We start from the raw sequence: 12,326 nt of genomic DNA, 5'->3' as shown, positions 1-12,326 counted from the left end.
TCGCGAGGGCTTTGACCACAGATGCAGCTGCTCTGTCAGACCGTGACACTTTCTGTCACGTGTTTCCGGCTTTAACGATGTGTCACTCCCACTTTGACCTCAGGAACCGGTCGCTGTGTCTCACTGCTCAGATTGTCCTGAGGCCTGGTTCCTGCCATCGCGGGCAAAGTTGGTTTGATTCTGTGCCATTTCTGCCTACACTCGGTTCACAAGGTGGCACTTTCTTGCCTTTGAGGGTCCATCAACAGGTCATGAGCGAGCGTTTCTTCGTGTCTGGCCCCAGGACACCCTTCTGGAGGCGCGGTGCTCAGCAGCCTGTGTGTCTGTCTCTTCAGTGTTGATGATGCATCTGCTCCCCATTTGCTGAGTGCAGGCCTGACTCTGTGCTGGAGACGGGAGGGGAGTGAGCACCTCCCTGCCGAGTGCAGGCCTGACCTCTATGCTGGAGATGGGTCCGGGGTGGGGGGGGGAGGCAGTGCGGTGGGCGGTGGGTAGGGACTGAGTACCTCCCTGCTGAGTCCTGGCCTGTCCTCCATGCTGGAGACAGGAGGGACTGAGCACCTCCCTGCCAAGTGCAGGCCTGACCTCTGTGCTGGAGACGGGCAGGGGGTGGGGTAGGGACTGAGCACCTTCCTGCCTGGGGAGCTCATCTTCAGTGTGGCAGACAGACCGTCAACAGAGAAATACATAGAGCAGGTCAGATAGTCAGAGGTGCTGGAAGGAAAAGGTAAGGGCCTGGAGAGCAATGAGGGTGGGTGACAGTGTGATTGGTCATGGAAGGACTCCTTCAGGAGGGGACTGTTTGGAAACGGAGTGAGCCGTGTATCCAGGGAGACCTTCCAGCTCGAAGGCCTTGACCCCAGAGTGAGTGTGTGGCACTCAAGAGCAGGAGCCCAGTGTGACAGTGGTTGGTGAGTCTGAGGGACAGGAGGGCTGGAGAAGGAGCCGGGAGCCACATATGTCAGGCCCCAGAGCTCATGACAGGGACCCTGTTCTATTTCAAGTGTTGAGGGGGCCCTGGAAGGGTGGAGGGCAGTGCTTGATCTGATCCACCTGCCAGGGCGCCCACCATGACTGTTGCTTTGACCACGTAGGGGTCTGTGGGTGCCAATGTCATCCCCCAGGGGGTGTTAAGTCACTCACCCTGTGTCATATTTTAGGAGAACATCTCTGTGAATGTTTAATTGAAAGAAAACTTAAGCTTTGAGCTTTCTTTTTATAGTGGGAAATTTTCAACATAAAGAGTGGCCTAGTTTAGTGAACTTGATATGCCCATCACCAAGCTTCTGTAATTCTCAACATGGCTGAGCTTATTTCTTCTACACCTCCACCCCTCCTACCCAGTCCCGCAAGTGTGCACATCTTTCTTGGTCTTTGAAAAATAACCACAGTCTCATTACCACATCAAAAAAAAGTTTTATCTGTTTTTGCTTAATATCACTGAATATCCAGTCAGTGAAAAGTCAAGTTTATAGTTGGGTCCTTTGCTTTCTAGGAGCCACGACACCTCATTGTGGAGGGGTGTCCTGTCCACATCACATGTGTGACTCTGGGTTTGTGTTTGCATTCAGTCAGGGAGGACACAAAGGGTTTAGAGTGAAACAGCCGGGCAGCACCCTGCCGTGGTTTTCGGGTCAGACTCTTATCAAACTTGGGCCCACTCAGTTCAGTTTAGCCATTCAGTCGTGTCCAGCTCTTTGCGACCCCATGGACTGTGGCACACCAGACTTCCCTGTCCATCACCAACTCCCAGAGCTTGTTCAAACTCATGTCCATTGAGTCGGTGATGCCATCCAACCATCTCATCCTCTGTTGTCCCCTTCTCCTCCCACCTTGTGTCTTTCCCAGCATCAGGGTCTTTTCCAGTGAGTCAGTTCTGTACATCAGGTGGCCAAAGTATTGGAGTTTCAGCTTCAGCATCAGTCCTTCCAATAAATATTCAGGACTGATTTCCTTTAGGATGGACTGGTTGGATCTCCTTGCAGTCCAAGGGACTCTCAAGGGTCTTCTCCAACACCACAGTTCAAAAGAATCAATTCTTCAGCGCCCAGCTTTCTTTATAGTCCAACTCTCACATCTGTACATGACTACTGGAAAAACCATAGCTTTGACTAAATGGACCTTTGTTGACAGAGTAATGTCTCTGCTTTTTAATATGCTGTCTAGGTTGGCCATAACTTTTCTTCCAAGGAGTAAGCATCTTTTAATTTTATGGCTGCAGTCACCATCTGCAGTGATTTTGGAGCCCCAAAAAATAAAGTCTGACATTGTTTCCCCATCTATTTGCCATGAAGTGATGGGACCAGATGCCATGATCTTAGTTATCTGAATGTTGAGCTTTAAGCCAACTTTTTCACTCTCCTCTTTCACTTTCATCAAGAGGCTGTTTATTTCTTCTTCACTTTCTTTCATAAGGGTGGTGTCATCTGCATATCTGAGGTTATTGATATTTCTCCCGGCAGTCTTGATTCCAGCTTGTGCTTCACCCAGCCCAGCGTTTCTCATGATGTACTCTGCATATAAGTTAAATATGCAGGGTGACAATATACAGCCTTGACGTACTCCTTTTCCTATTTGGAACCAGTCTGTTCCATGTCCATTTCTAACTGTTGCTTCCTGACCTGCATACAGATTTCTCAAGAGGCAGGTCAGGTGATCTGGTGTTCCCATCTCTTTCAGAATTTTCCAGTTTGTTGTGATCCACACAGTCAAAGGCTTTGGCAGAATCAGTAAAGCAGAAATGCTCATCCACATGCAGTAAAGCTGGTCTACTGATACCCTATGGTGGTGAAGGGAAGTGCAGCATTTATCACGGCACTGAACAGGGAGTCCAGGTAGCTCGTGCTCTACAGGCCCAAACTTCCCTGATAAACTTCCAAGAAAGGTTTTTAAAGACATGGCGACATGGTGAGGGAGAACGTGTCGTGGGGTGTGTGATCTGCTGGAGGACATTGTTCTGATTGGTTGGTGGTGAGGTAATCAGGAGTCAACTCCATCAACCTGGCTTCAACTACTCTGGGGTCTGTGTGCTTGTGATCAACATGCAGTCAGCTTCTTCCACCTGTGGGGGTTTCAGTATCTGCAAAGCAAAGGAAATGGCTCAAAATATTATCTGTCACCCTTGAGGAGCAACTGAAGGACCTTAACTTTCTTAATGGCTAAACTCTTATTTTGTCTTACTTGACTATTTTCCTTTTTTTCGTGTGTTCTCACTTCTCGGATTAATTTTACTCCTTGGAACTCGGGGAAGGCCAAGGAGGCAGAAGCTCTTCTGCAGACAGGAGGCAGAGTGGGGATATGCACGGGGGAAGGGTAATCTGTTCTGAGAAGGTCACAGAGTCCTTCTCAGTTACAGGACCAGGTCAGAAAAACCAGCTCACTTGTCTTGGGTTTGTTGTTTGTAGAACAGGAAAAACAGAGGACGAGATGAGACCCTGAGAACAGGGAAGACTAATGGAAGGTTGTGATGAGACCTGAACTGTGCTCATCTGTGGCAGGAGGTGGGCAGGGACTGAAGGACGCTGAGGCCTTCCGGGAGCCGTGGAGATGCTCGGAGCTGAAGCTGGGTGGTGACTCGTGTAGCCTAAGAGGTGTTAAGTATAAACTTGAGATGTATGCATTTGATTGTTTATAGCTAAAAAAAAAAAAAAAAATGGTGGAAGGGACAAAGAGCTGTCCTGAAGGCCAGGCTGAGAGAGAACACCTCGAGGTGGAGACGGAGTCGGCCATCACTCGCCCTCGCTGCAACAGCCTGGACCAGATCTCGAACTCCCAGCACCACCAGGTCGCAGGTAGGAAGGGGGTGAACGGAGACCCTCCAAGAGCTCTGACGAAGCAGAGGTGGGTTGGGGCCAGAAAAACGGGGCTGGGAGGGGAAGCGGGCGGTCAGACGAGGGCTCCTCAGCCCTACTCAGAGTTGCTGGAGAGCAGACGGAGGTCGGAGCAAACTCTAGTCCTGCTCTCAGAGGCAGAGCCATTTGTGCAGAGGCTTCGGGGGCTTTCTGGGACCCGAGACACCAAGCGGGGACAAACCAGAGGACAGAGCAGGCAGGTTCCCTACAGGTGCAGCAAGCGGCACTAGGTCATTGTCAGTCCTGCTGCGGGGCTGGTGGTCTGTGTGCTTGCTGAGTCCTGGGCGCTGCCCCTACACTTGGGCCATGTGAAGTACTCCTGGTGGGGGTGGTCTGCAGCTGGGGTCCCCTATCCAGTCTCCCTTCAGGATGACTCAGAGGTATGAGGCGACGCTGAACTTTGTAGTCGGTGCGCAAGCCCCCCAGTCTCGAGGGCCCTGGGCTCTGCGTCTGCTGGGCTCCCAGGTCTCTGTGGTGACCTGGAGGACATGGTGTCACCACGTATCAGACGTGGTAGAGACCATCCCGTCTGTCCTTGCTGTGTAAGAAGGAAGGGCTGGGGGGACCCTTCTGCGAGTCTGTCTACAACCTGGCTACCGAGACGTGGTCCTGTACCTGCAGCGTCACCTGGGAGCTGACCAGAAATGCCGAGTCAGGCTCCATGCAGGTGTCCTGAGTCAGAAGCTGTAGTTTAACGAGATCCCATGTGATTCCTGTGCACATTACTGTTTGAGAGCCACTGCTCTGCAACACGTCAACTTTCCACCTCCACACCACAGAGCCTACCAACTTGCCTCCAACGGAGAAAAGTAAGGATAATGAAGTAATTCATCTTACCCTGACCAGGAAGCTCTTTAATTAATTTTGCTTCCATGAAACACATAATTTGAAAGCATCTTTCAAGTAAACAGATTCCATTTTCTGGTAACTGATCACTCCATTTAAAAAATTTAATCAAAGACATACATCATTCCCTGTCAGAACTTCTGTTCAGCCTTAGGATACCAGGGGTTTCTCCACTGACTTGCTGTAATTCCAGCAAAAACCAGAGATATGCTGTTTGGTTAGCCTGTGAGGTTTTGTAAGGTTAATTGCAATGTTTCCATTTGAGCATTTTTAAATATTGATTTGAAACCAGATGAGGACCATTTAACTGTCAGCGTGCCCTGTGCAGTCAGGCTGATGAGAATGGCTGATGGGATTAAATGAAGCTGGGAGAGGCTAAATCTGCTCATCTCCTGGTCAGCTCAGACTCAGAAAGGCTCTGAGTTACAGAAGAGACGGGCTATGGAGCCCAGCAAGAATTAACTCCCACCCTTGACAGGGACAAGCATGGAGTATGTAACTTGGTACACACATGATACACTCCTCAGTAAACTAAAACTTTGCAGCAGTGTTTTTTAAGAGCTCAACAAAAAGATTCTGAAATTAATCTGGAAAAGTAAATGTGAAAAACAGTTCAAGATACAGGCAAATAAGACAGTAAAAATAACAGCAAGGAGAAAGGACTTGTCTACCATTATTAAAATACATTACAAAGCAATGATGACTTAATACCCATTCAACAGATGGATCAAATCACAAAGGTATGGAAACAGATACATGGTTTATCAAACGACTATATAACAAAGGTGGTAGGTATATTGTACTGGTGAAGATGATTAAAAATGATACTGCAACTTAATGAACTTAACGAAATGAAAAAAGGAATCCCAGTGCTACATCCTCCTTTAAAATGAACACGCAGGAAGGCAGCAGCCCACATATGCGGGTCCCTGGGGGGCAGTGCTGCCCACTGCACCACAGGGTCACCTCCACCGCAGCCCAGAGCGAGCCCTGAAACATGGACAGAGGAAGAAGGCCCTGCCAATCAGCAGTGGGAGCTGAAGAAAGGAGGCCAAAGCAACCTCCACCAGCCATATGCAAATTGAAGCACTGGGTGCAAACATGGCAGCAAAGGAAGCCTGTGGGTGGAGCAAGAAGCCAGCAGGCAGAGATTGGGGATGGGGGTAGGGGGCGGTCACTGAAAGTCAAAAGCCTGACCTGCCTCATCCAATATATGCACATTTACTGATTTATACATTATATATTATACGTGTGGGCTTCCCTGATAGCTCAGTTGGTGGAGAATCTGCCTGCAATGCAGGAGACCCCGGCTTCCTGGGGAGACCCGGATTCCTGGGTTGGGAAGATCTGCTGAAGAAGGGATAGGCTACCCACTCCAGTATTCTTGGGCTTCCCTGGTGCCTCAGCTGGTAAAGAATCCACCTGTAATGCAAGAGACCTGGGTTTGATCCCTGGGTTGGGAAGACCCCCTGGAGAAGGGAAAGGCTACCCACTCCAGTAATTCCAGCCTGGAGAATCCCATGGGTCGCAAAGAGTTGGACACAACTGGGCGACTTTCACTTTCATTGTACGCATGCTGTGCTACTGCGCAGACATATTTGGAAGTGGGTGTCAGGGTGGCATATGGAAAGAGAAACTTGAAAGGACAAGACAGCAAGTAAATGGTGTTATTAGCCCAGGGGATGGGTACCTGAGTATTACTCTATAAATGGAATGTATTTTTGTACACCTTATGTATGTTCTACTTTCCTGTAAAATCTTTATGTGCACATAAGTAGAAGGGCTGATAACTTACTTCCCACACCCCCTGTTGCATGTGCTCCTGAGTCTGGAGAGGAGTGCTTTGGAGTCCGTGGCGTCCCAGGTTTAGATCCCACCTATGCCCATTCTTAAAGTGCCTGCCCTCCCCACCCCAGCCCCTCTCTCCAGAGTTTCTTCATGAGCTTCTGTTTTTCTTCAACCATAAAAGGCAGACTAAAATAGTAGTGAAAGCTTTTGTAGACATGACAATAAAGGCAAAAAGCATAGAGTAAATCATTGCTAGGCTTAATCAAAATCATACAACAGAGTTACTATCACTAATATGAAAGGAATGTTTACAAATCCATATGGAAGTAGAAGATGAGCACCCCATGAGAGCTGGGCAAAGGACATGAAGAGTTCAGAAAAGAATATCAAATAGTTAACAGCCATAACTACAAAAAGCCAACAAAAAACAATAGTGGTAAAAAAATGCAAATTAAATCAGTGGAGGTATTATCTCTCAGGTTGACAAAACACTAAAAAGAACGTCGCCCATTAAGAAGGAGGCTCAGGAGAAATGGACCCTCACATAGAGCTGGCGGAATAGAAAGTGTGGCAGCCAGCCAAGACCTGGAGACGCTGGGGCTTATCACTGTTTCCTTGGATCCGATCTGTCTGGGGAGAGACATGGCCAGGATCCAGCTCTGGATTCCCACCTGGGGAAGTCCAGGGAGGAAAGGCTCCCAGTCACATGCCATCGTGGACATTCACCCTACACCCCATACGTGGAGAAGGACAACTCAGCCCTCCTCCTGCCCCCATAATACTAAAGGATGCTGTCAGGGCCCTTCTGGAGCAGCAGGACAGCTTGGTGCCACCAGACTCAGCAAGGAAACCATGGTCCACCCAGGGGCCTCTTGCCACCAGCCAGCATCCCTCACTGAGTCACAGTCTCCACATCAATTAAGTAGGGATAATTCCACCTGCTCTGCCAGTCCCCTCCCCCCAGGATTGTTGTGAGGCTCACATGAGATGAGGAACAAATGGGGAAACATTTGCAATATACATGAGAGATTACTAAAATCTCTGATATATGAAAGTTCTTGAAATAGAAAATGATTAACATTTCGAAAGAAAAAGGACAAAAGACATGAAGACATAGAACAACAAATGACCGACAGCAGCAAGTGGGATTCAGCCTCACTTGTGATGAAAGCAAAGCATCAGTGAGTCACTGTGTTCACTTATAAAACTGGCCCGAATGAGTGATGATACCCAGAGCTGGCGAAGACGGGAAGTGAGCCCGCCACAGTGGGAGTGGGGGACTGTAAATGGATATAGTCTTTCAGATTACTATGTCTATATGTGCCAAAAGCATTAGATTCAGTAATCCTATTTTTGGAAGTTTATCCTAAAGAAATAACCGGATAAATGTTCGAAGAGGTAAGGTGTTCCTCACTATGATATTTTCAAAGGTGAGCTTTGTTAAATTATGGTACCTCTGCATAATGGAATTGTGTGGCCCTATTGAAAATGATATGGGGACATCCCTGGTGGTCCAGTGGCTTAAGACCCCGTGCTCCCAATGCAGAGGGCCTGGGTTCCATCCCTGGTCAGGGAACTAGATCCCACATACTGCCCCCAAGACCCAGCACAGCCAAATAAATAATTTTAAAAAATGATGATATGAATCTAAAGTCCCTGACAAGGAAGGATGTCCACAGTCTGTCAAATAAAAGCAAAGGTGGTTGCAATTACATTTCTGCGTGATAGAATTTTGGTTTTACAGTGAGCATGTGTTGCTTTAATAAAAATACATAAAAGTCACACCTTTTTATTTTGAAAAGACAAATACAATGTTTGGAAGCAGTATATAACATTAGTGACTAAGCTCTGAGTGGGAGGTTATGATTTGCCTTCATCTACTATTTCCTTAATTTAAATTTTTGTATGAATATTAATTTTACAATCAGAAGAAAACATTGGGGAAGGGAGCATTTTCCCACAAGCTCTGGCTGGGGCAAATCATTTTTTTAAAATAATTTTTCTGGCTGTGCTGGGCCTTCATTACTGCGGCGGGCTTTCTCTGGTTGCAGAGAGCAGGGGCTACTCTCTAGCTGCAGTCTGCAGGCTTTTCACTGCGGTGGCTTCTCTTGTTGCAGAGCACGGGCTCTGGGGGTGCTCGGGCTTCAGTAGTTGCAGCAAGCGGGCTCAGTGGTTGTGGCACACGGGCCCCGCAGCATGTGGGATCTTCCTGGACCAGGGTTCAAACCTGTGTCCCCTGCGTTGGTAGGTGGATTCTTAACCACTGGACCACCAGGGAAGTCCCCCAAATCATTTCTATGTTAACTCTTCACTCATTGTCATTCCTGGTTTCCTGAAGAGCCCACAGCTTGCTTTTCTAGAGTTAACTGTTCTGCTCAGGGGATGATCCCTGGCCTGACTCATGTTTCCACAGAGTCCACAGCCCAGGCCCCTCCCAGGGATGAGAAAGCTTTCGCACTTCGGGAAGAGAAACTAGGGAGGGAAGGGCCTCCCTTAGGCCCCGTGAGGGAATGGATGAGGTGACCGATGGGTGACATGGTGACAGGAGGGTCAAGGCAGGGGGAAGCTGACTTTTGCTGCCAGAGGGCTGGGTGGTGGCCCTTACAGCCCCACCTGGAGCGGGTATAAGGGACAGATGGGTGTGGGTGAGAATGCCCTGGAATGGAGGTAGTGTTATTGGTGAGGGGGTAGGGATATGTGTGAGATGTCTTGAAACTGCCTGGAAGGACGTTTACTAACCCTCCTGGGTGGGGCGGGTGGGGGGCAAGGCCCCAGGTGGGCTTGTGTCCAGGTCTGAGACATTGAGCAAGCTCCTCAGCACAGCCAAGAGAGGAGGAGCTCAGGCTCCCAGGCTGGAGGGTGGTGAGGGGAATCTGGAAGGAGAGGCGGTAACATGGAGGAAGGTGATGTCCCCCTCCCCCTCCCATGTCCCTGAGATTCACACAAACCATGGGATGCTCCCTGCAGCTGAGTTTCTTGTGCACAACAGGTGAGGGCTGAAGTTTTGCACTGAAGCTGACAAAGGTGTCCCTGAAGTGCCAGAGCGGGGAGGCCTCCTGCCTCGCCCAGCTCCTTCCTGAGCTCCCTGCAGCTCCTCTTTCAGCACAAGCCAGCCCACAAAGGTCAAAGGTATGGAATTCATCCCTCAGTTGCACTGTCTGTTTCGGGTCCATCTGGTTCACCACTTGGCTCTGGCTGCCTGGCACAGGCCCGGGCACATCCGTGGGGGCCTCTGTTTTGGGTGGGAGCTAGAGAGTGTGTCAGTTGACCTGAAGTCTGGAGGCCACGGGGACTGGAGGAGCAGGGACAGGGCCCCTTCCCTGCGGTGACCCCTGCCAGACAATGGCGACTGTAGATCAGAGCTCCTCTCCCACCCCCAGAATGAAACTTAAGGTGCCCCCCACCATGTGGAGGGCAGGTTTGGGGATACCGGAAGCAGAAGGGGGCAGCATCCTGAATGGACCATTTCCCAAACAATAGAACGTTTCTGGAATCCACTCAGTTACCGTGAAGTGACAGAATTTAGTTTTCTCCTCTGGTGGAAGTGGACATTTGTAAACAAAGTCAGAATCTGTTAAGAAGAAATAGTGGCAATTACTTCTCTGCCTTTCCCTGTAGTCGGGAAGTCGGTACCTGCTTCACAAGGGCAGTCTCGTAGGGAGACAGCACTGGCCAGGGGCTACCACTGTGGGGTGGCTACCCAGTGGGGTGTGCCCGGCATCACATGCCTCCTGCCCGCATTACTATGAAGGTAGAATGAATACTGTGACACATCAGAGCCCACCTCATTCTTTTTAGGGCATGTCCATGCTTCCTTTTAATGAGAATGGTAAAATCAGAGAAAGGAGGGGAGCTTGGGGACCTAGGAAATGAGAGAGACCCGTTTCTCAGATGAGGGGACTGAGGCCTGGTGAGGAGAAAAGGTGAGCCAAAGTCTCAGGTCAAGGCTGTCTGACTCGCTCCTCTTACCTGCCCGCTCCCCACCCCCGCACGCCCACCCAGGAAGCTAAGATGTTTGACCGAAACTCCTAGTGTTTTGTCCTGCACCCACACCTCCCCTCCCCATCCCCCACAGGTGTTAGGGTCTAGATACAACATTGGGGCCTGTGGAGGAGGACAACCCTGCCACCTGCTTTTCCCCAGGGCTTCTGGATTCCCTGGGGAAAGGGTGTCACCTCCTATGGAAACAGCTGGTCAGTTAGGGGTGGGGCCGCCCAGCCCTCCCAGATTTAGGAATCAGGTCTGTCAGGGTTGGAAGCAGCTGAAGAACTTGGTCTGACAGTAGTTCCTATCCAGAGGCCTTCCTCAGCATGATCTGGAGAGCCTTAGGAAGCCCACATGCCCAAGTCCAGCCCCCAGAGATTCTGATTTAATGGGGTCTGGGTTAAGAAACCTCAGCTAGACCAGCTACTTCATGAGAAGTGTTTGAGCATGCCTGGGCCCCTGGCTGCAGCTCCAGTCACTGCTCTTTGAGAGGCTCCTCATTCCCTCCAGGGCCACCCCTCCCTCGACACACACACCCACACCTGCTGGCTCTGCATCCTATTCTTGCTCTTTTTCAGTCACTGTTCGGGAAATATCTGTGTGCGCTCAGATCCATCTCTTCACTTCAAAATTCTATCACTCTAGATTCTTTCCCCTACCCCTGGAACTCTGAATGGTTAGTACTCACATGCAGGTTTTCATTAGAATCTGGGGTGTGCTAAATGGGGGAACCTCACAGATGGTACTCAAGCCTAGACATTTGGTTGGTCTGGGGCAGGGGAATCCCAGGGATGGGGTCGCACAGAGTCAGACACGACTGAAGTGACTTAGCAGGAGCAGGGGCAAGGCTGGGTCCTTTTCTTGTTGGTTTTTACATTCTCCCCTTGCTATTTTTTTTTCCCACCTCTGAGGCATTTTATTTGTATATCTTACATCCCCAGGCTTCCCTGGTGGCTCAGATGGTAAACCATTTCCCTACAATGCAGGAGACTGGGGTTCAATTCCCTGGGTCGGGAGGATCCTCTGGAGAAGGAAATGGCAACCCATTCCAGTACTCTTGTCTGGAAAATCCCTTGGACTGAGGAACATGGTAGGCTACAGTCCATGGGGTCACAACGAGTCGGACATGACTGAGTGACTTCACTTTCACTTACATCCCTAGAAAAAGAATCCAAGGATTTTCCCTCCTGTGCATTTTTGTCTTGCTTCTTCATGGTCCATGATGCCAGCTGAGGTTGTCAGTACAATGAAACCAAATTGACCGGATGGGAGCAGGTTATTCTGCCATTTTTCTAGATCTTTGAGTTGCACATCAAATCTGGGGCTGATCACTCCACACTTATTTGGCCTGCCTGTGAGGTTCACAACAATTTTCCCAGCTCTGTGATCATCAATGATTTCAAATTCGCCAGTGTAACCATGCTTCATCATCACAGTTGGAAACCTGACGATGACTTTGGAGTACAGCCTAAAAGGACCTGCTGTTTGTCTCTCTTTTCGGCATTGTTGATACTCGAGAGCATCAGCCAGGACATTCATGCGCACCATTCTGGCGGCACGGAAAGATGGCGGATCGAGCTCTCCTCGCTTTTTATTTGAACATTTTCAAACTCAGAGAATGCAGATTTACCCTTTCCTTAGAGCGAACCTATTGTTACTTTAAAAATTTAGTTTATTTATCTGGTTGCGCTGGGTCTTTGTTGCTGTGCACAGGCTTTGTCTAGTTGTGGCAAAGGGGGAGTCTGGTCTTCATTGCAGTGCTCGGGCTTCTTGTGAGGGTGGCTTCTGCCATTGTAGAGCACGGGTTCTAGGGTGTGTGGACTTGGTGGCTAAGCATGGGCTTTAGTTGCTCTGTGG

The 12,326-nt window shown here is 49.5% G+C and overlaps 1 pseudogene; it reads right to left on the bottom strand.

Moving 5' to 3' along the window:
* Window positions 1-11,627: 11,627 nt before the first annotated feature.
* Window positions 11,628-12,020, bottom strand: LOC133055989 (small ribosomal subunit protein uS8-like; annotated as a pseudogene).
* Between the last annotated feature and the right edge of the window lie 306 nt (window positions 12,021-12,326).

The sequence above is a fragment of the Dama dama genome, chromosome 5 (assembly GCF_033118175.1).
Source record: "Dama dama isolate Ldn47 chromosome 5, ASM3311817v1, whole genome shotgun sequence".
In the NCBI taxonomy this organism is placed as follows: domain Eukaryota; kingdom Metazoa; phylum Chordata; class Mammalia; order Artiodactyla; family Cervidae; genus Dama; species Dama dama.
Note: the sequence above shows the minus strand (reverse complement) of the source record. Positions and strands in the feature narration are given on the sequence as shown.